Below are 26,740 nucleotides of genomic sequence, written 5' to 3'. Positions count from 1 at the left end.
CATGTGCTCAGAAGGCCTCCCCAATGTGAGGATCTCTTCCTAGGTCAAGCTGAAACTCAATAAGCCTAGAGCCTTCGTCCTTCAGGGTAACCTTCCAACAATGATTTAATGCCAAACACACGCAATAGGCTTTGTAATCGAAGAAGCATCATGATTTTGTCAGACATAATCTGAAACGTACTTGAAAACCAGATAAGACCTTTGCTACAAAATGTTTTCTTAGCTACATCCCATCCAATCACTTTTCTAAGTTCTATCACTTTAAAGGCAAATGACTTGCGTTTTAGATGCCTTCATTCTTCTGTTGCTTTCTGAGTGTGTTTCTATTCTTTGCATGGGTGAAGTGAAAATTCCTTACTTGCTCATAAGATTCTTAAGAGCAAAAAATGTCTTATGTGTGTCTTTACAGGAAACTGAGTAGTAGGTAAAGGGAAATATATAACCCTGTTCAAATCTCAATATGTTGTTATCTGCTCTGTCGAAGTAATAGCTTTGTGTGTATTTCTTTAAGCTACAAAAAAAAAAAAGACTTTTTAAAAAAGGATGTGTGTAGGGGTGCATGGTGTATATAGAGAGTACATGGTATTTATTCCCATTATTATTTATTTATCCCATTAACTACAAAGTTTCTGCACATGGGCATAGCCTTACATAGGATATGATGTGAATTTGAAGAGTGGTCTGAGTAGCTTTTCAACCACGCACATTAGACACAGTTAATTTAATTCCTGATAAGTGCAAGAGTATTTACTGATGCCACAATATTTAAAAAAAGGGGAAAAAAAGCATCTAGAAACTGTCAAAGCTCACTCCTATTTTAACCCTGCTAGTGTTATCTCGGAATTCAGGCGTTCTCATTCACTGTACTTTCATCTGATCCAATGCACTGAAGAATCTCAACACTCAATAGGTACTGAATATATGTTAATTATTCTAACAATAGATATGTAAGGATTTCAAGAGTTTCCAAACAATGTTCTAATGCATTCTGTCCAGATGGCTCATATAACCTCTGCATCATAAGGGATCACATACTCTCTTCGAAAGACTAATGAAAAGAAGTTAAGGGTACTCATTCATGTTCACCTAGGAACTGAAACCTGAAAAAAACTTATTTAATACCAATAGCCATCGTTTATTGAGTGCCTCCTGTCTGCTATTTAATTCTCACATTTCACTCACTGACTTTTCTAAACATGGACACTAGAGAGCACTATGCTGAGAAGGAGCACACTGCTTGCTTTTCCCTTTGCCCAACAGCCTCTAAAGACTTAGAAACCAAATTCTTCTTAACAATTGCACACGCTACACCCAAACCACACTGTCTTGCTGAAATTTAACAGAAAATCTGGAAATATACTTTAAATGAAATGAACCACCAAATGAAGCAGCAACCAAATAGGTGCAAGACTTTTAGAGAGTTTATGTCAATATGATCCTAAAATTATATGTGATAACTAACATCTAATGACTGTGTATTGGGGTATAGTACTATACTGAAGTATTTTACACATAGTTTTCTCACTTAATTTTTTATGAAAACCTTATGTGTAGGTATAACCAATTTACAGATGATAAAATATCATCTGTAAGATTGAAGAATTTAAATAACTTTCTCAAGGTCACATATTACTGATAAGGAAACTGAGACCAAAACTATAAAATGTCTGAACAGAATAGATGCATAATAAATTACCTTTATTTAAATTTTGTAGATTAGGAGTATAGTAAATATTTTTTTTTCTTCCTCAAAACTGCTCTTTTTTCTACAATTGAGTCAGTTTACATGCAGAGCTGCTAAATCAGCCCAATTTAATTGTATATTATATTCCAATATAATTGTATATTATATTTAAGACAGACCTATTGTCTGAATTAAAGGAAATATATTTCTGCTATCTAAAATGCATGGGTGTTTACTGCAATTTTCTGTTATGGTATTATTCTATTATTTTTCATCTGATTGAATGTTTGAGAGCCTGACCTGAAAAAGGAGAAGTGAGAATATAACAAGTGAACTGCTCTCGAGGCACACTCTATGGGACCAAGTGGTCGATTAGATATGGCAACCGCAAAGGAAGAGTTATAAATGATGTTGATGCTTTGAATTTAGGCAAATGGGGAATGGCCAAATCGGGAGTGGTGAGAACATTTACAAGAATGGAGGATCCAGTGGTTCTCGTTTGAGAATGATAATGAAGGCAGTCTTACATGGCTTGAGTTTAAGATACAGCTGGCCATTGGGGACACTATCGAGCAGATTCACAATTGGGTATCTGTAACTTGGGTGAAACTGCTTGAACTGTAGATAGAATTTTAGAAGTCACCTTAGCTAAAACATATGTGACAGGCATTGTTCTAGTACATTATGTGCAGTACCTCATTTAATCCTCAAAACAACCCTATGAGGTATGTAGTGGATTGATTAGTGTTCTCCAAAAACTCATGTCCACCTATCATTAGTCCATTTTGTTTTGCTATAACAGAAATACCTGAGACTGGGTGATTTATTTAAAAAAACAAAAGCAAACAAAAAAAAAAACTTATTGCTTACAGTTTCTGAGGCTGGGAAGTCCAAAGTTCATCTGGTGGCAGCAACAGTGACCCAAGGGTCTCACACTGCAAGATGGTGGGAGCAGAGAGAGCAGAAAGGGAGAAAGAAACAGACTCTCCTCTTCTCTTAAGGCCCTCAGAACCACGCCCCTGACCACCATTTTTAATCCACTCACTATAGCATGGTCCTACAATCCAATCACCTCTTCAATGCTCCACTTTTCAATTACCATAATAGGATTCCCACCCTTTTAACAGTCACAGTGGGGCCTAAGTTTCTAATACATAAAAACTTGGGGGACATAATTCAAGTTTCAGGGAGTTTGGGGGGGTAGATAATCCAATCCACTACAACCTAGAACCTCAAAACGTGACCTTATTTGGAAATAGGGTCTTTGCAGATGTATTGGATTAAGTATCCAATATCCTAAATGATCAGTGTCCTTATAAAAAGAGGAAAGGGCACACAGAGACACAGAAGGATAGGTCATGTGAAGAGAGAGGCAGAGATTGGAGGTGTACTCCAAGGAACACCTGAGGGCAATAGAGTCTAAAAGAAGCAGGAAAGTACTCTTCTGCAGAGCCTTTGGAGGGAGCATGGCCCTGCTGATACCTTGATTCCACATGTCTAGCCTCCCAAACTCTGAGAGAATAAATTTCCTTATTTTTTAAGCCACCAAGTTTACAGTAATTTGTTAAGGTGGCCTTAGAATACTGATACAAAGTGTATACTTTTACTACCTCAGACAAAGCATCCAACTTACCCTCTCAAGGTCAGACAGGTCAACGGAGCTAGAATTCAAACCCAGATTTTCTGCCCTCAGATTTTTGCACTTATCCACTACCTATTCTACCTCTATTATATGTTTTATCACCTGATAATATAGTTACCTAACCTGTGTATGGAAAACTTAGAGACAGCACAGCATTACCTGGAGGCAAACTGTCGCTCAGAATATATAAAATGTTAGACTCAAACCACTTTTCCCTATCAAGCTATTTTATTATAAAACCATTGTTTATTGTCCTGTCAAAATCTAATATACTAAAATAAACATATTTGCTATGTAAGAGCAATAGAGAGCTATCAAAGACGTGGATTTAGTTGTAATAACCAATGATAATATCAACAACTCATTCTCTAAATCCTTTTCATCAGAATATACTGTTTACCTAGCTTCTTTTACAGCCCAATTTAATGGTTTCTGGAACCTACGATTCTGTAATGTCAACTATATTTCTGATCTTGTTTCCATGTCAAAAAATAAATAGGATTTGGCTGTAGATTGTGTAACTATGGTAAAGTCACAAAATATTAAGTTCTTTAAATAAAAACTACGTATTTTTGGCCATGTGTTATGTGGCTATACACATGATTGGCCATGTGTTATGTGGCTATACTTTTCAGAATGTTTGGAAGGAAAATTTTTTCTCTTTGACACTCTCTGGATTATTTGGTTGGTTGGGGCACAAACCCAGATTTCTCAGGAATCACTACAATTAATATGCACCTGTTGCATGCTGGGCACCATACACACATTACTTTGTTTAGTCCTCATGACAGCTCTCTGAAATTATTGTCTCCAAATTACAGATGTGAACAAGAAAGAGTACAGAGGATAAATTTGAAGGAGACTACACAGATTTGAATCATCAGAGCTGGGATTCAAGAGCATGTTTCTCCTGTTCTAGTCCTCTTTTTTTCCTGCTACTTCTTGCCTGTATCAAATCAAGATAATTATCAATACTACAAAGATAAGATACACAGGATTTTAACTGATCCGTTTGAAAAAGAGGTTTATTTCTTTACATCTTTCCTTTGCCTCCCCTACTCATGGAGTAAAGATACCTTGAGGCCCCCTATGAATAATCCTCTGCCTTATGAAGAAATGGAGACTCATAAAACTTACTTTGATTAGTGTTGCTATTTCCAAAGCCTGCTTTTTACTACACAAAGCAAGATACAACAGGCATTACATAATGGTTGAAAGATTAATAACAGATAGTTAGTAGGGTGGCTCACAATTTAAGCATCATAAAAACCAGAAGTCTTTCTGTTGCTTTTTTCCTTAGTTTAACCCCATTTCATACCAAAAATGACACATTTTTCTCCTAAGGGGCTCTAGTTCATAAACGTTATTTTCATCTTGTGCTTTTAAAATTTCGTGAACCAGCAGAGGGAGCTCTATGGTAACAAGCAGTTGGTTCTTTTTTAAATGATGTATGTAATACGCACTGAATGCGAAGCCCTTCTGGTTTCCTTGCCAGTGAGGAAAATGCTGTCAGCCCCCCTTGCCCATGCAGTGTTTATTTAAGGGATCAAAACACTCCTAGGGGGATCTACTGGCCAATTACCAGGGATAGAACAGAACATTATTTATACAGCACAAACTGGAGTGGCTCCATGGGATCTGTTCTAGTCTATTGAGTAATTATATAATTATGCGAAAAATATATTTATCTCAGCAATCAGAAGGGATTAAAATGCCTGTCTGGAAAACAGAGATGCTGATATAAATTCTAAGAATTCTTTGGTTTGGCCTTACAAGTAAAACATAGGACCCATGGTGATTCAACAATTAATTAATCTTAATACAATGGAATAAAACTTTGGCTTTGACAACAAGGCCCTGTGATATTTACTTTTGCAATATTTTTCATAGCTAATTTTAGTGATTGATATGTTAACTAAAATTGATTCACATTAAAAGTGAGACTATCAAATATTTCTCCTTTTTATCAAGGTTCAGCTCTCAGAAACCAAAAATAAATCACTTAAGTTCATGATATTTCATGATACTCAAAAATAAATTATTTCATGTAGCAATGTTTAAATTGTCTGAAACTTGAAAAATATTTTGCCATGCTTTGGGGTTAAGGTCATAAAAGAGAATTTTATTTTTCATTTGTAAAAATGAGTATTCATGTTGTACTTCTTTGTTAACTAAAGGTAGATTTAAATTTTTTCTAAGTTTTTATTATGTCTAGGACATATTTGTATGACCAAGTAATTATAGAAGATTAATTAAATAATAATAATCAAATGACAGTTTGCCTACCCTCTTCTAAGAAACCCCAAAGAAAAATTAATTCTGTTATTATTTTCATAATATTTAGGATAAGATTGGTACAAAAGAGTATGCAGGGATCAACATTATCAAATAGGCTGGGAATCTTTGGCAAACAAATCTGTCTCCCGTATTTCTTCATGCTGGGATTTACAAGTGTGTTATATAAAACCCCAATTGAGTTACTTAATAGTAGAAAAAATTGGAATGTTGAAGAAAATAGCATAAACAAGATACTACAGGCATACATAATTGAGAAAGATCAATAGAAAATTATTTTGAAAGAAATTATTGCACAAGTGATAATTAATTTATTGTACAGAGGGAGAATTACATCAAGGAGTAATGGTAGGTTTAGAAGATTTGGGAGAGTTCTTATTGACTTCGTTAACCATCAGGGCTTCAGGCATACACAGGAAGCAGTGCAGAGAAACCGCAGACCCAATACTCCTTTTCCCCTGACCTGATTTTTACATATATTATTCTTTTCCTAACATCAAAGGCAGGGACAGTTACCTTTTGCTTTTGATTTTAAAGAAGATGAGCAGATGGAAGGAGAGGATTTCTCTTCTTGTCCCATTGTTTTAGAAGTTCAAAATCCTTGGGCCGGCCCGTGGCTCACTCGGGAGAGTGCGGTGCTGATAACACCAAGGCCCCGGGTTCGGATCCCATATATGGATGGCCGGTTCGCTCACTGGCTGAGTGTGGTGCTGACAACACCAAGTCAAGGGTTAAGATCCCCTTACCGGTCATCTTTTAAAAAAAAAAAAAAAAAAAAAAAAAAAAGAAGTTCAAAATCCTTGGTTAATAGATAACTTTAGAGACATTAAGAACTGTCCCAAAAGATCCAGACTAATTCCCACAAGAAGAAAGCAAATTTTTTTCAAGGCAGACATCAATATAATGAACTAAACTTAAAACCTAAAAATAAATAACACTCATAAATACATACTTAAAAATAAGATACACTATTGACTATTTTACAAAAACTTTGCTTTTTTGCCATACAAAAATCTTTTGAGAGTTATTTGGACGTAGAGTCTTGCATAGGGTTAACAGTTAACAAGAATTTAAAGTTAGATGAACTATTTCTCCAAGTATCATAGCATGGACAAAATAATGTATTAATTTAATTTAATAATTTAATAAATAATTTAATAATATAATAATTTTAAAAAATAACTCTAGTTATTAATTATTTTCTACAATAGTCCATTGAATAGTCCATTTTCTAAAATAGTCCATTAATTTGGTTTTCTGCAACAATGAATAAGTATGGCATTGGTAATTTAGAGTAAATAGCTATGGCATTCGTAAAATAGAGTAGCTCAAAATTCACTGCTCTAAAAGGAAAAAGAAAAATACCTTCTTTTGTTTCAAACCAATAGAAAAGCTTTGGAAGGAATGGAAGAAACCTTGGAAGTTGGTCTTTACCTTAAGATTTTTTTTTTTTTTTTTTTTTTAAGATGACCAGTAAGGGGATCTTAACCCTTGACCTGGTGTTGTCAGCACCACGCTCTCCCAAGTGACCTAACGGGCCATCTGCATATGGGATCCGAACCCGTGGCCTTGGTGTTATCAGCACCACACTCTCCCGAGTGAGCCACGGGCGGGCCCCTTTACCTTTAGATTTCTGAGAAAGTTTTTAAAGGACACTTCTCATTTTCATACCCTCCCTAATGTCCTCGAATGGCTAGAACACTACTTAATGAGCCACTGAGCACTAGACTTCTCCCCATTTCCCGTGATTCCACACACCGTCTCTTCAACCCAGTGGCTACCTTAGAAGATCCGGCGGCGTGGGCGTCAAGGCTGCAGACAAGGAGAGAAGGAGGGCAGCAGCACTTGTATTCGTGAAATGTGGAGCACTCACCACATGGAATAAAAACTTTAAAAAAATGGTACTTAAACTCTTTCAGTGGGCTCTTTCCTACCTTTTTAATACACATTACAATAAAACAGTGCAAGCGTTTTCCCTCGTGTGCTTGTCCCGCACAGTGGTGCAGCTGTGGACGTTCTGTGTTCCCGCTTCCCTCACCAGACAGCCAGTGCTCACAGCTCCTGCGGCCATTTCACTTGTCACTTCTACTGCTTACTTCCTTCTTCACTCGCCTGTAGACTGCCAGGGTCTAGGAGAACCAATAGGCTCTGAAGAAGTAAATATTTAATAAAAGACTGAGCAATGGCCTGAGATTCAGAAGGGGCAAGATGATGGCCATTTCAAGCTCTTAAAGGCCTCCATCAATTCCAGTTTTAGCCCGATTTAAAGCTGAGTTGTCTTTTGGGTGTCATATTGATGCAAGCATGTAAGAACCTTACCCTCACATAGCTTGTTGGAAGTCAATAAAATAATTTTAAGTTTGGTTTTGAAGATAAAATGTAACAAAGTTACTCAAGAGTGCAGTGCATACATTTTCTGTTAAAAAGAATAAAAAGATGAATTGGCAGACCTATCAAGGTAAAGAAAGCACAGCATGGTTCCCACTGGTAATTATACCAGGAAGATGTAGAATATAGATCATAAATTCAATGCTTATCATGTAAGTTTTATATCGTGGGCCTAGGAATTTCCTGAAACTGTAACCTTTGAGCACTCTGCTTGGTATTTTCCCTCTTAATGGAAGAACCAAAATTATAAACCTTTCTCAAATTTCAACCTAGGGTGTTTAGAACTTGGTAGTTCATTTGTTTAAAATGACACAGCTCAGAACTTTGCAAAGAGCTCAAGTTTAATAAATATTTGCATACTGATTGACAGCAGTGCTGATACCCTTTACTATCCCATAGAAAACATTCAACAGGAAGAGTGCAGCCAGTCTGCCACACTGAAATGTGAGGTATTTTGTCATGAAAACCTATTGAGAAAGGAACTAGTGAAAGCGTTCTTAAAATTATCTTGCAGATCAGACTTTTTTTTGAAGCTCAGACAAGAATATAAAATTTTAAGAGAGAAAATGTTTAGACAAGTTTTATAGCCCGGCACAAGTTTGTGAAGAATGTAATCCTATCTTAAATTTGCCCCACTATGAACCAATTTCTCAATTCATCTTCACATTTTTATGTTACAACACATTTTTAACTGAATTTCTATTAATTTATTTTGGAAAATAATATGATGAACTTCCCACAAAATAATATGATCTCAACTTCTCAGAAGTCATAGCTATTATTTAGAAATTCTAAAGACGTGAAAGAAAAAGACAGGCAGGTTGGTGCCAGCAGCTGGCCATTCTTATACACACAAGAACAGCGGGAAGAGGCAGACAAACTGAGGCAAATACAATCTAAGGCAGAATATTCTTTAGAAATTAACTCTGTGAATCAACTTCTTTGTCCCTTTCCCCTGCCCCCAAATCTTCAAAACATTCCCAAGTATATAGTAACTTATCAAGTAATCTTAAATTTTATCCAAAAGTGCTCTGTTGTCTCATGATAAAATCCCATCCCCTGAGAACAGGTCACAGAAGACCTTTGAAAAGACCACAGCAACTGTCCAGCATTCTCTTCACAGACCTACCCCCAGCTCACAGTGTTCACAGTTTATGTTCCCTTTCACATTCTGTGCCTCTCATCTGCCAAACACTCTGCCTGAAAACACCCCTCACATTTCCTTATTATCAAAATCTTACTCAACCCTCAATTGACAGATTGTGTTTCTTCTGTGAGGTCCTCCCTATCTGTGACAGGGAGAGCTAGATATTTCCTCCTCTACATTCAAGTGCCATTCATTGTCCATATCAATCTTAGAGAACTCCTAATTATTTTTTACACAACTTAATTTTCCATATGACTACATTTTTGTATGCACAGAGATTGCATTTAGCTCATCCTGCACTAAAAATCCTAGTACCTGACATGGCAGATAGCAAATATTTTATAAATGTCTAAAGAATGAATGAATGAGTGAGTGAGTGAATAAAATACACACCAAAAACTTACAGTTTTTTTTAATATGCCTAAAATTAAGCCAAGATAAACTTATTTTTAAATCAAAAAAATTATTGACTCACTAATTCAGCATTTATTAAAAGCCTTCTGTGATATAAATGGAAAACAAATAAGACATCAGCCCTGTCCTCAAGGAATTCACCATCTAACTAGAAGGAATTATAGATATCACATATGTAGGTATGTATCTTGTATTCTGAGTGTCAAAGGAGCACAGCTCAAAGGATTTAGAAAGCCCTCTATACAAATGAAGCTGCAGAACAAAAGCATGAGAGCAAGAAACCACATATTATTTTCAAGGAACTAATTACAGCTCAGCATTACTACAGCTTGAGAACAAAGGCGGCTGCAGCAGCAGGTGAGGTTAGACAGGTATGAGGAAGGCAAATTGTGAACAGTCCTGCTCATTATTTTCAGGGCCTTACCCTAAAGAAATTGACACAAATATGAAGGGCTGTTAAATAAAAGAGTCAGACTTGTGTGGTCAGCTGTCTGGGAGAGGGAATGTGGATTTGAGAGAAAGATAATAGGCTAGCTTGGTTTGAGTACAAAATTATGACATATGGATCTATAATGTGAGCTTAAAATACAAAAATTATTAAAAACAGAAGTACAAAGCATTTTGTAGAAACTTTGATATAGAAAGATCTTATAAAAACTTTCCATTAAGTTATAAGTTTGCAGGATCTCTGCATTTTAATTAGGAACAAACAGAATAGATGGGCAGATAGTAAAAAAAAAAAAAAAAAAATGAGGCCTATTGCTATTTCAACAGAATTTCATGAGACATCCTAGAAAAGGCTCATATCACAGCTTAGCCTTGTAAAGGGGAGAAACATTTAATACAGGAAACTTGCTCTTCTGTGAGCCTTGCTTTCCTCTAAAATAAAAGTTCCTACTTACCCTGCAGGGTTTTCTGTAAAACCAAAATAAATTACACAAAAATACATTGCATATGTTGAAGCACTACTAATGTTTATAAGGTATTATAAACATTATTTTTTTAAAAAAATCTCTGATTTAAGTAAAGCAAACAGCCAATCACCAAGAAGGCTGCCAACCTATTACTAAAATTCCACATCTGTAAAGGGACCATACAAATCTTGTCCCAGAAAATATAAGTGAACACTGTATTAGATATTAAATGAAGGAAGGCAAACCCATGAAGAGGACGTCTGCCTGTTCTACTAGTGAGGCATTGTTTTTTTCTTCCTGGAACTCCCATTAGCATTAATAAAAGTGGAGTGTGCACATCTTAGCATGCTGATAGCACAGCATTACCTCCTACACTAATGGATATGATGCACAGACATATTTGCAGAGCAAGAGATAGATTTCTCTGTTTTTAATAATGTTATACTGATGCAAACATATTTTACAGTACACTGTCTCAAATAGGAATTAAAATTGTACTTCGAAGGCTTCTTGGAAAAACAACTGATTTTAGGACTGGGGCAAGAAATATACAAAACGATCCTGGAATATCTTGTAGTGTCAGAAAGTAAAAAACATGATAAAACCAACACCCCCACATTGATGGAGTATGTTAAATGGACACAGGAGTCAACTGAAAAAGCTCCCAGTGAACAAAGCTGGAACTATTGGAGCAATGCAATGAATAAAGTACTGTTGGGTTATAACCCAAAGTACAAAATAAATATCCATGTGTCCACAATAATAAAAAAAAGAGAGATTAACAATTAAAAAACAAGAGTCAGAAGACAGCCAACTATAAGACTCTACTGCTCATCTCTCCCACAAAGACAGACAAAACAATGAAAGAATAACTACACATGAATAAAATAACCGAAAGAGCACGGGAGCACATCAAATGAGTCACAGAAACCACTGGTCAGTACAGAAACTGAGGACAGCCACATACAGAACAGAGGGAAACATCCATCCTCCACCACCCCATTCCCCAGCCAGGAGCAGCAGGGAACCAGGAGGAACTTCTCTCAGCAGAGAAAAGGTAAGGGAAGGGACCCCAGCAGCCCTCATCAACAGCTTGGACACCTACCGTCCTCACCACTGGAGACCCTGGCAATCACTAAGCTCAGGTGAGAGAGGTGTCTAGAGTCCACATTGTTGTGCTCCCCCAGAGGAGCCAACACTGTGCCCCACCTTCTGTGGTTCCTGTGGCAACTGTGCTATCTTAGAAATGGAATTGCTGCTGGAGGGTATCATACCCTGGGGGTGAGTGATACCCTTTCACCCCAGAGACTAAGCTGCCGTTGAACTGACTTTTCCAAGAACAGCTGAAAGAAGTGGCTACACCCTACCATACCCTGAGGGTCTAGGTAGAGATAGAACTGCTCCACCCGTCCCTCCCAGCTGCAGCGGTACCCCTACCCCTCAGGCTGCAACTGAAGCTGCAAAGCTGCACACTTAACCTCTTGGGGAATCTTCACTACCTCTCCCAATTGTGGTTGTGCCCCACCCCCTGGGACTGAGCTGAAGGGGTACATCATTCCATGGGAAATTGCTCTTTTGGCTGAGAAGCTGCTTGGCCAAGCTGAATATCTGTGCATTCCAGGGCTGAGCTGACTTAGTATCTCACATCCTAAGGAAACAGAGTAATAGCTGAGCTAAGACATTGTACTTTAGGGGCCAAAAGTCTCTAGTACTCTGCTTCCCTGGAGCTGGACTATTCTCATAGTGACTGAGCTGCTGAGATCCCTCTTTCCCTAGGGAGTGAAGTCAGCGCTGTGCTGTTCCCTGCCCCCAAGGCCCAAAATATAGCTGTGCCCCACCATTCTGGATTCTTGCTGTCATTGCACTTGGCCTCACAGAGACTGAGATATTGCTGAGCCCCACTACTCCAAGGGCTAGAGGCACCACTACAAGGTGCTTCACCCCCTGTGATTGAGTGACAACTGAGTCCCATTTTCTCTGATTCCCAAATTGCAGCTGTACTCTGCTTCCTGACTGAAATCTCCAGAGCACCCCTTCTCCCCACAGAATTGGGCCAGTGCTGTGCTCACCTCCTAGGGCCAGAGTCACAGCTATAACCCAGCCCACAGAGTCCAAGCTGCCAGGAGGGACTCAGAACCATACACCTTGGCACTGCAGGCATTGACAATCAAGCTTGCTGCAGAGAGTGAACCTATGTCCCAAGACGTAGGTACCACAATAGGTTTACAAGACACTAAGCCCAGGATCCCAGCTCCACAGCTGTTCCAACACTTGCATCTGGAATCCAGCACCACTGAAACTTCTTATAGGTCAGACCCAACACCAAGAGGAATCCCCTTGACAAAGTAGGCTTATTGTGGGAAAAATGAGAATAGAAAGACCCCAAAAGCCCTTGTCACTGAATACCTAAACAACCTACATCACCACTGCTGCAATAAACATCTACTGCTGTCATGGATTGAATTGTGTCCTCCCAAAGTTTAATGTGTTCGAGGCTTGGTCCCCACTCTGACAGTGTTAAGGGGTGGGAAATACTATTACAGTAATTGAAACATGGGGATTTGGAGAGGTGATTAGATTGTAGGACCATGCTGTAGTGCATGGATTAATAATAGTAGTTCCAGGAATGGTTCTGAGGGCTTTAAAAAGGAGAGCACATGAATCTCTCTCTTTCTCTCTGCTCTGCCATTTTCTGTCATGTGAGACCCCCACATTGCTGTACAGCCACCTCCAAGAAAACCCTCACCAAATGTGTTCCCTAGACTTCGGACTTCCCAGCCTCTGAAACTGTAAACCATAAATTTTGTTTTCTTACAAACTACCCAGTTCCAGGTATTTTGTTATAAGCAACAGAAACAGACTAATGCAACAGCTAAGGTCACTGAGACACCTACAGTTAGTGGCAACATTGATCACAGATGAAGAACCTTCCCAGAGACTAAACTTCTGCACCTAAATGGAAACAAAACCACCACATCCTTTTCAACCAGCACACCAAGACCAACTACAGGTGAAAGACTCCACCTATGAAACTACTCCATAAAGTTTGGAAGAGGCAATTGTTTCATCAAATGCATAGACATCAATGCAGGGACATAGAAACATGAAAATGCAAGGAAATATGATACATTAAAGGAACATAATAACATGCCAGTGACAGATACCAAAGAAAAGGAAATCGATGAACTGTGGAAAAGAAATTCAAGATAATGATCTTAAGAAAACTCAATGAGATGTAAGAGAATACAGATAGACAATTCAATGAAATTAGGAAAATAATTCATGATATGAATGAGAAATTTACAAAGAGATAGATTTCATAAGAGAGAACCAAATGGAAATCCTAGAGTTGAAGAATTCAATAAATGCAATAAAAAATACATTAGAGAGCTTCAACAGCAGACTAGAGTAACCAGAAGAAAGAATCTCTGAACTCAAAGATAGGTCATTTGTAATTATCCAATGGTGGTGGTGGGGGGGAGAATTATAAAAGTTAAGAAAACCTACAGGGACTATGGAACACCATAAACAAATACTTGAATTATGGACATTTCCCAAGAAGAAGAGGAAGGAAAAATATCAAAACTTATTTAATTAAATAATAGCTGAAAACTTTTCAAGTCTTGGGAGATATATGGAAATACAGATTCAGGAAGCAAAAAGGTCCCCAAATAGACTCAACCCTAAATGGTCCTCTCCAAGGCACATTACAGTCAAAATGTCAAAAGTCAAAGACAAAGAGAATTTGAAAAACATTAAATGTGTCAGGTTACATATAAGGGAATCTCCATTAGATTAACAGCCAATTTCTCAGCATAAACCTTACAGGATGGGAAACAATAAGATGATATATTCAAGGTGCTGAGAGAAAAAAATTTCCAGTGAAGAATACTATATCCAGCAATGCAATCCTTCATAAATGAAGGAGAAATAAAGTCTTTCACAGACAAGCAAAAACTAAGGGAATTTATCACCACTAGACCAGTCTTACAAAAAATGCTCAGGGGAGTCCTACATCTGGAAGAAAAAGGAAGATAACCACCATCAAGAAAACATGTGAAAGGATAAAATTCACTGGTAAAGCATGTACTTGTGTATGTGTATTTGTATAGGGAAGAATAAGGAATCAAACCTTTTCACTACAGAAAAACACCAAACTGCAATAAGAGAAGAAGAAAGGAGCAAAAAAATACAAAATAACCAGAAAACTATTAAGAAAATAGCAGGACTATGTCTCCTCCTACCAATAATAACCTTAAATATAAATAGACTAAATTCCCCAATTCAAAGATATACTAACTGAATGGATTAAAAAAATAAGATCCAACTATACATTGCCTTGAAGAAACTCACTTTGCCTGTAAGAACACACATAGACTGAAAGTGAAGGGATGGAAAAACATATTTCATGCAAATAGAAACCAAAAGAAAGTGGGAATAGCTATACATTTATAATATAAAATAGACTTGAAGTCAAAAATAGTAAAAAGAGACAAAGAAGGCAATTATATAATGTTAAAGGGGTCATTCAGCAAGAGGATATAACAATTGTTAATATTTATGCATTCAACATTGGAACACTCAAGTATATAAAGTAAATATTATTAGATCTAAAGGGAAAGATTGACCTCAATAACAATAATAGTTGGGAACTTTAATACTCCAATCTCAGCATTGGATATATCATCTAGAAAATCAACAAAGAATCATTGGATCTAAACTGCACCATGGACTAAATAGACTTTACAGACATTTACAGAACATTTCATCCAGCAGCTGCAGAATACACTTTCTCATCAGCACATGGATGCTCCAGGACTGACCATATGTTAGGCCACAAAATCAGTCTAAACAAATTTTTTAAAATTAAAATCATATCAAGTATCTTCTTTGATTAGAATGGAATAAAACTAGAAATCCATAGCAAGAGAAACTCTCAAAATTATATAAATACATGGAGACTAAACAACATGCTCCTGAATGACCAATGGGTCATTAAGACAGAAGTCAAAAGATTTATTGAAGCAAATGAAAACAGAAACACAACATACCAAAACCTACAAAATACAGCCAAAGCAGTACTAAGAAGGAAGTTTATAGTAATAAATACCTAATCAAAAAAAGTAGAGGGCCAGCCCATGGCTCATTCGGGAGAGTGTGGTGCTGATAACACCAAGGCCATGGGTTCGGATCCTATATAGGGATGGCTGGTTCACTCACTGGGTGAGCGTGGTGCCAACAACACCAAGCCAAGGGTTAAGATCCCCTTACTGGTCATCTATAAAAAAATAAATAAACAAAACTATTCAAATAAATAACCTGGCAATGCATTTTAAGAAACTAGAGATTTGGTTTGCAAGAACAAACCAAACCCCAAATTAGCAGTAAGTAGTAATAAAGATCAGAGCATAAATAAACAAATTTGAGACCAATAAGTAAATAAATAAATAAAGATCAACAAAACAAAATGTTGTTTTTTGAAAAGATAAACAAAATTGAAAAACCATTAGACAACCAAGAAAAAAAAAAAACTCAAATAAATAAAATCAGACATAAAAAAGGAGACATCACAACTGATACTACAGAAACACAAAGGATCATTGGAGTCTATTATAAACAACTACATGCCACAAAACTGGAAAACCTAGAGGAAATGGATAAATTCCTGTATGCATACAATCTAGCAGTACTGAACCTAGAAGAAATAGAAAACCTCAACAGACCAATTATGAGTAATGAGATTGAACCAGTAATAAAAAGTATCCCACTAAAGAAAAGACCAATACTGGATGTCTTCACTGTAGAATTCTACCAAACATTTAAGAAATAATTAGTACCAATTCTTCTCAAACTTCTCCAAAAAGCTGAAGATGAGGGAAATCTTCCAAACTCATTGTACAAGGCCAGCATTACACTGATACCAAAACCAGAAAAGAACAGAACAAAAAACGAAAATATAAGTCAATATCCCTGATGAACATAGATACAAAAATTCTCAACAAAATACTGACAAACTGAATCCAGAAGCATGTTAAAAAGATCACTCACCACAATCAAATGGAACATATCCCAGGGATGCAAGGTTGGTTCAAAATACCCAAATCGGGCTGGCCAGTTAGCTCAGTTGGTTAGAGCATAGCCTTGTAATACTAAGGCCAGGGGTTCACATCCCCAAACTGGCCAGCTGCCAAAAAAAAAAAAAAAATCAAAATACCCAAATCAATAAATGTGATATATCATACCAACAGAATGAAGATCAAAAACCATAAGATCATCTCAATTGATGCAGAAAAAGCATTTGATAAAATTCAACATCCCTTCATGATAAAAACCCTCAATAAAATAAGCATAGAAGGAATGTACCTTACCACAATAAAGGCTATATATGACAAATTGACAGTTCATATCATACTAAATGGAGAAGAGCTGAAAGCTCTTCCTTTAAGAACTGGAACAAGACAAGGATGCCTACTCTTTCCACTCTTATTCAACATAGTACTGAAAGTCCTTGTGAGAGCAATTAGGTAAGAGAAAAATATAAAGGGCATCCAAATTGGAAAAGAGAAAAATCAATTGTCACCGTTTGTAGACGACATGATCTTATATATAGAAAAACCTAAAGGCTCCAGCAAAAAACTCTTAGAACTGGTAAAGAAATTCAGTTAAGCTGTAGGATACGAAATCAACATATAAAAATCAGTAGCATTTCTATACACCAATAGTGAGCAAGATGAAAAAGAGATGAAGAAAGCAATCCCATTTACAATAGCTACCAAAAAAATAAAATACCTAGGAATTTCACCAAGGAGGTGAAAGATCTTCACAAGGAAAACTATGAAACACTGATGAGAGAAATTGAAGAGGACACAAAGAAATGGAAAGACAATCAATGTTTGTGGGTTGGAAGAATTAATATTGTGAGAGACCATACTACCAAAAGCAATCTACAGATTCAATGCAATCCCTATCAAAACACCATGATGTTCTTCACAGAAATAGAAAAAAAAAAATCATAAAATTCATATGGAACCACAAAAGAACCCAAACAGCCAAAGCGATCCTGAGCCAAAAAATAAGTAAATAAAAAGCTGGAAGCATCACACTATCTGACTTCAAAATATTCTGTAAAGCTTTAATAACCAAAACAGCATGGTACTGGCATAAGAGTAGACACACAGAACAATGGAATAGAAAAGGGAATCCAGAAATAAAGCCATGTATTTATAGCCAATTGATTGTCTATAAAGGCCCAAAGAGTATTCAATAGGGAAAGGACAGTCTCCTCAATAAACATTATGGGGAAAACTGGATATCCATATACAGAGGATTGAAACTAGACCCCTATCTCTCACAATATACAAAAATCAACTGAAAATGGATTGAAGACCTAAATTTAAGACCCCAAACGATGAAACTACTAGAAGAAAACATAGGGAAAACACTATACAAAATGGGAGTAGCACTTTTTTGAACAAGAGTACAATGGCACTGGCAACTATAACAAAAATAGAGAAAAGAGACTATATCAAACTAAAAAGCTTCTGAACAGCAAAAGATACAGTCAACAAAATGAAGAAACAACCTACAGAAGGAGAGAAAGCATTTGTAAACTACACATCTGACAAGGGGCTAATATCCAGAATATATAAGGAACTCAACCAACTCAATAGCAATAAAGCAAATAACCCAATTAAAAAATAGGCAAAGGACCTGAACAGAAATTCTCAAAAGAAGATACACAAATGGCCAACAGGCACATGAAAAAATGCTTAACATCACTAATCTTCAAGGAAATGAAAATTAAAACCACAATGAGATATCACCTTTCTTCAGTTAGAATGCCTATTATCAAAAAGACAAAATAACACATGCTGGTCAGAATGCGGAGAAAAGGGAACTCTTTTACATTGTTGGTGGGAATGTAAATTTGTACTGCTACTGTGGAAAACAGTATGGAGATTCCTCAGAGAACTAGAAAGTGAACTACTCTGTGACCCAGAAATCCCACTAATGGGTATATACTCAAAGGAAATGTAATCAATATATGGTAGAGATATTGCACTTCCATGTTCATTGCAACACTATTCACAATCGTCAAGTGATGGAATCACCCTAAATGCCCATCAACAGATAAATGAATAAAAAAACTGTGGTATATATACACAATGGAATACTATTTAGTATAAAAAAATGAAATATTGTCATTTGCAGTGACATAGAACTGGAGACCATCATGTTAAGTAAACCAGGCTCAGAAAGACAAATACCATATGATCTCACTCACATGTTGAAGCTAAAAAACATGGTTCTCATAGAAGTCGAGAGCAGAATTATGGTTACCAGAGGCTGGGAGAGGAGGGAGGTGGGGAAGTAGGGAAGTGGTGGATCACCAGGTACAAAACAATGTTATCTACCCTAAGTGAATCAATGTACAGTATATGCATGTATTGAAACAGCACACTGTGCTCCACAAATATGAACAAATAATGTTAAAATAATAAATACATCAATGACTCAATAAATAAATAAATAAATGGAGGAGAGTAGGTGAATCTCCTGTGCAGAAAAATTCTAAATAATTTATGTCTATAGAATTCTTTCAAGGAGGTGTAATAATTCCCCATACCTTAAATGTGGGCTAAGTTCCAAAGAGTACAGTATGGAAAGGGAGCGAAAAAGAGTAACTTGACAGTGGAGAATCCTGACAAAGTCTACTTCAGCCAGGTGATTAAGGTCAATATTAACAATGATAAGTCATGTTGATAGTATGTGTACTTGATATGATGTGATGAAAATGTCACTTCAGCTCTGCAGTCTTTCTCCCCAAAACTCATTACCCCGTTTAATCATGAGAAAAATATCAGACAAATCCCAATATAGGGACATTCTAAAAAAGACCTAACCAGTACTCCTCAAAACTTTCAAGGTCATCAAAAACAAGGAAAGTCTGAGAAACTGTCGTAGGAGCCTAAGGAGGCATGATAACTACATGTGACGTGGTATCCTGAATGTGTTCCTGGAACAAAAAAAGGACTTTAGGTAAAAACTAAACAAATACAAACAAAATAGTATTGCTAACTAATAATAATGTGTCAATCTTGTTTATTAATTTTAACAAATATACCGTACTAATGTAAGATATAAATAATAGGGAAAACTGGATACAGGGTATGTGGAAAGTCTTTGCAGTATCTTCACAATTTTTGTGTAAATCTAAAACTGTCCTAAAACATAAAATTTATTTTTAGAACATGTAATTTGAGCTGGAATTTACTGTGTTTTAAAAGTAGTATTATTAAGAGAAAAGACAAAGATGTAAACCAGAAGTTTAAAAATGGAATCAAATGCACAAGGATTTCTACATACATTGCAAAGTTATGTCTATAGAGTCTCATTAGTGTGCCTATTTAGACTTTGCATGACAGTGAAGATCTTTTTGATTGTCCATGCAGGATTTAACTGTCTACATTATAGCTTTATTCTTAAATTCTCTGCAAGTTTGCATGAGCAAGAGGAATGAAAAGGGGGTGAGCCATGTATTGGTATTACACTTTTCCATGATCTAGTCCATTTTACTCTCCAGATACATGTGTAAATACGACTGTGCCAGCTGTGATTTGAAAGTGGCCTTATCCTCCTGTCCACTAGCCTCGTGTGGGTCTCCTCACATACCCTGGTAACTTGGTCTAAATCCATATTAAAGGAGTTGCCATGGTATGCTCTATCCACGTGCAGGTTGCTCTTCCAGACTAGTCTCTTAGAGGGCTGGGACTGCTTTTCCCCTCTGTATCCACACAACCTTAATGCAGCACTCAATACACAGCAGACGCTCTTATGTGATTTGGGGCCGGGTATCATTAGTACTTACTTAATTGAAGGTTGCCATTTTTGTATTTGTGAAAGATCTAAAGACCCTGGGTCTTGATTCAGCTGCTCAAATCAAATGAAAAGTTTATTTTTTTCTTGTGCTTCTAAGACAGGAAACAAATTTAAAAGTTATTTATACAGAGAGATGTAAATGTAAAAGATTCATTTTAAAATAAGTAAATATATATAGGCAAATGAATGGAACCATACTGACAAATGCTGCTCTCCTTTTCAAATGTTTAAGTGGAATCACATGAGATTAATTAAGCTACTGGTCCCAAATTTCAAATTTGCAATTGGATTTTTCTCAAGATTCTTCAGATCTTTTAACCTAATAGTCCATGACAGCACTATAAAATATGAAGTCCACTCATATTTTGTGGTATTTTCCTCTTGCTTCATTCTCTCTCAATGTTGATCTCAGAAAAAAAGTCACTAAGATGTGACTTCTGAGAAAGGTACTTTCTCAGATCAATTCTCCAACCTAACCCCATCCTGCACATTCAAAGATATGAGGAAAGACGAACATATAACTCAGTGGGAGAAATTAAAGAGAAGCAAAGGAAGTGCATCTGGAAATAGGAGCATACCTGGTTTTAAAAAAAGAAGGAAAGAAAGAAAGAAGCAATACATCTAATATTTAGAATGTTCCTTGGTTATCTAGAAATCTGTTAAAATGTTTCCTGAGTTGCTTAAATAAGCTCCTCCCTACACAGTAAATAAACTGAGCCAACGCAAACAAAAAAGCCAAGATTTAGAAAGGCAAATGCTATGAATACCTGGAGAACACCCACAGATAGAAATGTTTAAAAAACGGATGCAGTGTGGTGGAGATGGGCTGATGAGAAGTTAAAAGATCATGATACTGTCTCTCCCTGCCTTCGATTTTCAATATGAAGCAGATTGAGCAGGATACTACATAGCTGGTCTATTCTTTTTGAGAATTTTCTGAGTCACAATTATAAGAGGTTTGAAATCAGGAAGAGTGAATTAGTCACAACTCAATATAATGATGGTTAATTTACCTAGGTTGCCTAATTATAGGCTGCATTTATATGGTGTGATTTCCTGCTATGCCTCTGGCAAGAAATACTTATTGCATAATCTGCTTTAGCACCTCCAAATTCACCATTAAACATCACTTTGCTCTTCAGCTTTTTTGAATATGAGACAGTAATGTATCTATCAGTATCTCTGAGAGGAATATTAATTAGGTGGGAAATAAGGAACATGGTGTCTGGGGGAAGAGCTAGGTGAAATGAAGGAAAAGGCTGGATTTTGTTTAAAAGGAAGCAAAATGATAAAAATAAATTCCATAAATCTGCCTGAGGCTGGTGCTACGTAAAGGAGGAGTGAATGTTGCAAGGCTTGGTAATCCTCATGCTTCTCAGAACCAGGCTCCTCTAAACCTGACTTTTCAATTCCCACTGGGTTGAGGGCAAAGCGCAGGCAGAGATTTCATTCTCCTTGGAGTGCTTTCATCCCTTTTCCATCTCTCCCAGATCCTCACTCCTACACTCTGCAGGGCTAAGTGGAAATGCAGGAGGGGAGGCTGTGCCTCACTTTCAATCCAGGGTATAAATAATTATTCAAAATAGTTGCACATATTGTGTGCCTGTTCTAAGCATTTTCTTTACATATTTTGTTTCATTCTGTCCCTACAGCAACCTTTTTTTGTAGGTGTCATCTCCATTTTACCAACGAGACAAGACAGGGTTAATCCATTGATTTTCTGAAGTTTGCACAGCTAATTAGTGGTGGCATTTAGGTTTGAGCCAGGATCGTTTGTCCTCCAATGTCCATGTTTTCTGTTATGTCCCCTGAAATTATCATGTTCAGCAGATTTTTCCCAATTGGAAGATCATCCCTCGGTTCACATTACATGTCCCATCCTTGCTACTGTTACCTACCAGCCTCCAGAATCCATATTAGTCTCTTATTAGGCCAGTTTGATTTCTTCCCTGGGTTATTCTTTCTTTGCCTTGATTGCTTTATTATGGGAAGAAATTGAATTAAGATCAAATAGCAAGCTTACAACCATCCGTGGAGGAAAATAAAAACGGAGGTGTTGAAATGCTGCAAGTGTTGAAAGATCTATTTGACATAGAAAAACAACCTCTGGACACCGAAGTAGCTAAAATTTTCTTTTACAAGAAGTTACAAAGAATGGGAGAAAGAAGATGGTATTTTCAGAAGTAAGTAAAAAGTCTGACTTGCTATGCATTAAGAATGGTAATGTGATTACTAACAGGCCTACTATACGAAGCTGTTTTCAGTCAGCTGCTTTGTTTAATGTTCAGATTTCATTTAAATCAATAGCACTTACTTGCTTTCTTCAGGAGAAGACATTTGCATTCCAGTAAAACACACACACACACACACACACACACACACTCACAAAGTGGGGGTGGAAATGAGTCAGCCATTCCTGTCCCAAGATTTAAATCTACTTTGCTCTTCTGAAAACAGGATCCAAGCTATCCAACAATAATTTAATTGGCTGTTCTGTAAATTACAGGGCTGACCACCATGTAAACATTAGAGAAGTGCATGTAGACATTCAGTCTCAGCTGTCATTTTTCTGGTAAACTTCAGAATTTTCTCCTTATATAACCATAAAGCACTATTATAACGGGGTAATGGAAAAGTAAGTGTTTTCTATGCAAACTTCAACTTCTGTATTTTTGTGCACAATATACTTATAAATTTATGACTCTATATAAATGGAAAAAAAAAATGGGATCAGCACAAGGTATCTGAAATGCAACATTGTTTCTAAGAAGAGTGCTTATGCTAACCTCTGGCTGTCTAAGAAATGGGATCCTGATATGATGAGTCTGTTTGATAACTGGTTAAATGGTGACATTCAAGGAGATCCGCAAGGGAGATACATGTGCCGCAGGGTTCTCCTTAGCCCTGTTCTGTTTGATATGTTTGTTCCAGATTTGGATACAAATGCCAGAGGTAAGTTTATCTTATCTGTGGATGACATACAATTGAGATAATTGAAAATAGAATGGATGACAAAATCATGATACAAAATATGACATGCTGATGTAATACCCTGACTAACAATTGGAAATTCAATTGGGATGACAATATTGTCTTGCTTTTCAGTTAAAAAAAAAAATTTAAAAATGGGGAATGCATGGTGAATAATATGGAGAGCTGTACATAAAAAAGGCTTGGAAGTTTTGAATTTATAGTCAGCTTACTATTTGTCAGCAATGGCTGTCGGAAAAACCTCATCAGATTTTGGGTTGCATTAAAAAAATTAAATTTTCTGGTATAAAGGAGGTGACAGGCATAATTGAAAATCTCCACTCTGTTCTGGGCAGATCACACCTTAAATATTGTTTTTGAATGATGCACTTCTAGAATGATGTGGGCAAAGCAGAGCTTATTAGGAGATCAAGAATGAATGTGAAAGGACTAAATGACAGGCATTATTGACATCAAGATAGTTTAATCTTGGAAAAAGAAAGTTAAGAGTGAGGCAAAGACCTGATAGGTGTCTTGAAATATTTAAATTTCTGCCATTTAAAAATTTGCCACAAATAGCGACAAGATGTAGAGCAAGAATCTATGAGTACAAATTACTGGGGGCATCAATAGAGAAAGATCTTTCTAATAGATTGCCCAGAAAGAGGGTAGATATCCTCAGGAAATTATTCTCTCTCCAACAGTAGTGTCGGGTATATTTTTTAAATTTATTTTAAGGTATATTTATGATCACTGCTTATTTCCCAAGCATTATTTTAAGTCCTGCAGATATGGTAGTGAACAAAATACATGCTGTCTAGAGAGATCACTTCCAGTCTAGTTGGAGAGACAGACACTAAATAAATAATTGGATATTATGATTATTTGCAGTGAAAGAACTATGGGGAATTTATAACTCTAGAGAGGGTTAACAGAGAGTTTCTAACTATAAAGTTTAGAATGGAGGGGTAGGGAAAGGTCCTTTCAGGAATTCAATTCAAAAGACAGGGCTTGAATGATGAGTAGGAGTTGGCCAGGTGAAGGATGAGGAAAAGGAGGAGCTAAGAGACAACATTCTAGGCCAAAGGAAGAATGCGTGCAAGTTCTTTCCTGATTCAGGAAGAGCTTGGTGCATTCGGAAGCTGCAAATGCCAACATGGCTGGGACCTAGAAGGAGAGGCAAGGAGAGGCAGATTGGAGCCATTAGGCTTTGAAAACCTTGCTCTGATATAGAAATTTTTTCTAAGGGCAATGGGTAGCCATCGAATGATTTTAGCCAAGAAGTGGCATAATCGCTTTTGTATTTTAAAAAGTTCACTTTGGCTACAATGTAGAAAATAAATGGAAGGTGAAAGGAGAAAGACTGGATGGAGAGTGGTCAATTATACCCCAGTACAGATCATTGTGACTTGAAATATGGTGGTAGCACTGGAGATGAGAGAAGGGTGTGGATGGGAGAGAGAAAAGGTGAATCCACATGACCTGGTGCTCGACTGCTGTAGACAGTAGAGGGAGGGTGAATGATGGAGTTTGGATGTATTGTCCTCCCAGAACTCATGGAAATCTGATCTCCAATGTGGCAGTTTGGGTCATGGAGGCAGATACCTCATGAATGGATTAATGCTCTCCCTGGGGGAGGGTAGAAATTAATGAGTGAGTTCTCACTCTATTAGTTCCCGTGAGAGCTGGTTGTTTAATAGACACGGCACCTCCTCTCTCTCTCTCTTGCTTCCTCTCGCCATGTGATCTGCTTGTACCCACTGGCTCCCTGCCACTTTCTGCCATTATTGTGGTAGGTGCTGGGGATACTCCAATGAGCAAAACTGTCATCATGGTCACCTCATTCAGGTACACCATGATGAGTACTATGTAAAAAAACAAGGTGGTATGTGAGCACATAGTAATAACAGAGGCAACTGCTGTGTTAGATAGGCTGGTTGAAAAGAGGGCCACTCTGAGGAGGTAACATTAGCTGAGCCACCAGTGTAGTCACTGAGAAAAGAGCATTCCAGGCAGAAAAAATGGGAAATACAAACACTGTGAAATGGAAGTGTGTTTGGCATGAGGTTGGATGTCCGTGAGCAAGGGGCAGCAGGAAAGGAGACGAGGTGAAAGAGGGAGGCCAGGTTGTAAGGTCACTTGTAAGGGGCTTGTAAGCCATGGTTGGATTTTCAGTTTTATTTTGAATGTGACAGGAAGCCATTGAGGGTTTTGATCAGGGGGATGCCATGATCATGTTTGTGAGTTAGAAGAATTACTCTGACTTCTTTGTGGAAACTAGATTGTAAATGAGAAAGAATGGAATCAGCAAGACCAGTCAAAAGGCTACTTTGACAGTCCAGGCAAGAAAGAATGGTGGCCTGGCCAAGAAAGCAGCAATGGAAGAAATGTACAGTGGTCAGATGAGGAATGCATATTGGAATTAGAGCTATCAAGAGTAGATGATGGATTGGGCAAGAGAGAGATGTCAAGAAATCGGCAGTATTTTTGTTCTCAACAGCTAAGTACAACTTACTAAAATGGGGAAAAACAGACAAAGAGCCAGTGAGTTTGGCTTTAGACATACAAAGTTTGAGAAACCTAATAACATTCAAGTGAAGAAATTTGGTAGGTGTTGGAAATGGGAGCCTGACGTTCAAGAGACATGTTAGGACAGGAGACGTGAATTGGGGGCATCAGCATACCAGTCCTGACAGTTGCCTGTTTAAATGGTTTCCTCTGCTTTATTGCTTCCCTTCCCTCATCACAAAAGGTCACCTGGACATGTCCCTGTTTTCTAAAACCTGGTAGCCATAAGTAGCATAGTAACTGCAAAAGGGAAACAGACATGAGCTTAGGAGATAGGGTAGTTGTCTGTCTACAGATTGATATGAAACAGTAAGTGGGATGTGGGAGAGGGAAGGAGCCTGCCTAGTTTTGTTTTGGTTTGGTCTGGTTTACTCACAGTTACTCACTGGGTCCTTCATGAAGCCTTAGCTGGCTTTTTTGTCAGAGTAAATTTTTTCAGAACTGTAATCATGTCTGTTGATGTTTTGCTCTCCCAGCAAACTTTTTTACTCTTGATAATTGCATGTTCCACTGCAGTTTAAAGAATTTTACATTCTAGAGCAATTGTATCATTGTATTTAGCATCTCAATAACATTTTCTTTGTTCATTCATCTTTCTCATGATTGAAGCCTCTTAATGTGCTCACAATGCTACCATTGCTTAATTTTTTCTTGAAGTATTCATTTCTAGCTCCTAGGGACAGGTAAACTGAATAAAACATGTGGTTTTAGCTTTCTCTTTTCTTTTATCACAAGCAAGAGACTTACAAAGGTATTCACTGGTTATAAATGAGGACCCAAGTGTCTTCAAATAACACCCTGATATCCTCCTGAAAGAATTACTGTACTTATTCAAGGCT

At 37.1% G+C, this 26,740-nt stretch overlaps 1 protein-coding gene across 5 annotated transcripts in view; it reads right to left on the bottom strand.

Moving 5' to 3' along the window:
• The window catches only part of PPP1R1C (protein phosphatase 1 regulatory inhibitor subunit 1C), a 132,886-nt gene that overhangs the window by 41,477 nt on the left and 64,669 nt on the right, over positions 1–26,740 (bottom strand). The window lies entirely within an intron of this gene.

Source organism: Cynocephalus volans, chromosome 1 (genome assembly GCF_027409185.1).
Source record: "Cynocephalus volans isolate mCynVol1 chromosome 1, mCynVol1.pri, whole genome shotgun sequence".
In the NCBI taxonomy this organism is placed as follows: domain Eukaryota; kingdom Metazoa; phylum Chordata; class Mammalia; order Dermoptera; family Cynocephalidae; genus Cynocephalus; species Cynocephalus volans.
This window is presented reverse-complemented; position numbering and strand designations above follow the sequence as displayed.